The following is a 2500-nucleotide window of genomic DNA, read 5'->3' on the forward strand; positions in this document are numbered from 1 at the left end:
GGGGCGCCAGCTGGAGCCATCATCCGACGTGCCATGGCTCTGGTCCCATGGTCTTCGCAACCGAGCATTCGTGACACCCGCGGGGCCAGGACACCAACCCTTCCGACACGAGCATTCGCGCATGTTCTTTGGCCACACAACGGCGCCAGCACGAGCAAAATCATCCGCGGTGCGGTGGCCTTGCACGGCCTTTTGTCTTTGGAACCAACCATCAGTGCCACGGGAAGTGCCGGAGTCCCGGCATCCGCGGTGCCAAGTCATTGCGCCCTTGGTCTCTGCAGCGGGGCATGCCGGGCACTCCCAACCATTGCAAGCAAGCAAGCAAGCAAGAAAGAAAGTAAGTAAGTAAGTAAGTATTACATATAGGGGCGGGACATGCGGGGAGATCTGCGAAACGTGCATTACGGGGCACACGCGTACCTACCGGGGCATACCGACCCCTATTGGGGCACACGTGTGCATATCGGGGCATACCGGGCCTATCGGGGCACACGCGTACATACCGGGGCATACCGAGCCCTACTGGGGCACACGTGCGCATATCGGGGCGTACCAAGCCTATCGGGGCATACGCATGTATCCCAAGGCATACCGAGTCAATCCGGGCATACGCGTTCATACCGGGGCGTAACGGGCCTATCGGGGCATACTTGGGCATATCCGGGCAAAAAATGCCCAAAACTTGCGCAACCTTGGCAACCGTGGTCCATTCCTCTCTATATGCCTAGCCTTGCCAACCGTGGTCCATTCCTCACTATATGCCATGGCCTTGTGCCCATGGTCTTCCCAAGACAGCGTCCAAGGCCCCCGGAAGGCCAAGGGAGCCCAACCCAGCAATGCCCTGCTATGGCAAGCCAAGGCCAAGCTTTCCGGTGCCTATCCGGGCAAAAATGCAATTCCTCTCTATATGCCTAGCCTTGGCAACCGTGGTCCATTCCCCACCATATGCCATGGCCTTGTGCCCATGGTCTTCCCAAGACAGTGTCCAAGGCGCCCGGAAGGCCAAGGGAGCCCAACCCAGCAATGCCCTGCTTTGGCAAGCCAAGGCCAAGCATTCCGGTGCCTAACCTTGGCAACCGTGGTCCTTTCCTCACCATATGCCATGGCCTTGTGCCCATGGTCTTCGCAAGACATCGTCCAAGGCGCCCAAAAGGCCAAGGGAGCCCAACCCAGCAATGCCTTGCTAGGACAAGCCAAGGCCAAGCATTCCGGTGCCTATCCGGGCAAAAACGCCCAAAGCATGCCCATTCCTTAGCCTATCCAGGCAAAAACGCCCAAAATCTGCACATTCTAGTGCCTATCCGGGCAAAAACGCCCACCAGCATGCCACCCTCCTATAGGGTTTGCGCAACCAACCAGCCTAACCACCAGTGGCAACCAAAGGTGCTGTTAGCGACGACTTCTGAAGACGCAACGAGACGCGACGTGTTTGCGCCCAGACGCGACGAGACGATGCGGGATCTGCGCCCAAGAATGCCTAGACCCGTCGACTTGATGCGGGATCAGCTCGCCCAAGCATGCCTAGTGTGCAAGGCCTGTGTGCAAGGCTAGTGTCCAAGGCTAGTGTGCAAGGCTCATGTGGAACGCTAGTGCGCAAGGCTAGTGCCCAAGGCTTGTGTGCCAGGCCCGTGTGCAAGGCTAGTGTCCAGGGCTTGTGTGCATTGCTTGAGTGCAAGGCTTGTGTGCATTGCTCGAGTGCATGGCTTGTGTGCAAGGGTTGTGCGCAAGGCTAGTGTGCGGGGCTTGTGCGCATGGCTAATGTGCACGGCTTGTGTGCATGGCTACCGTGCAAGGCTAGTTTGCATGGCTAGGGTGCAAGGCTCGCATGCGAGGCTAGTGTGCAAGGCTGCGTGCAAGGGAAGCGTGCAGGGCGAGTGTGCGAGGCCACTGTGCACGGCGCCAGCACTAGCGAGCCATCATCCGCGTTGCCATGGCTCGCTTGGCCTTGGCTTGCCAGGCCCCGACACGAGCAATCGCGCATTTTCTTTGCAACCGACCATCAATGCCGCCCAACGGGGCCAGCACGAGCAGTCATCCGCGGTCCCCTGGCCCTGCGCACGTTTGTCTTTGAAACCGAGCATCAATGCCACAGAAAGTGCCGGGGCGCCAGCTGGAGCCATCATCCGACGTGCCATGGCTCGCTTGGCCTTGGCTTGCCGGGCCCCGACACGAGCAATCGCTCATTTTCTTTGCAACCGACCATCAATGCCGCCCAACGGGGCCAGCACGAGCAGTCATCCGCGGTCCCCTGGCACTGCGCACGTTTGTCTTTGAAACCGAGCATCAATGCCACAGAAAGTGCCGGGGCGCCAGCTGGAGCCATCATCCGACGTGCCATGGCTCTGGTCCCATGGTCTTCGCAACCGAGCATTCGTGACACCCGCGGGGCCAGGACACCAACCCTTCCGACACGAGCATTCGCGCATGTTCTTTGGCCACACAACGGCGCCAGCACGAGCAAAATCATCCGCGGTGCGGTGGCCTTGCACGGCCTTTTGTC

This window comes from Tasmannia lanceolata, unplaced genomic scaffold, assembly GCF_043159265.1.
Source record: "Tasmannia lanceolata isolate RefF3 unplaced genomic scaffold, GAP_Taslan_0.1 ptg000150l, whole genome shotgun sequence".
Classification (NCBI taxonomy): domain Eukaryota; kingdom Viridiplantae; phylum Streptophyta; class Magnoliopsida; order Canellales; family Winteraceae; genus Tasmannia; species Tasmannia lanceolata.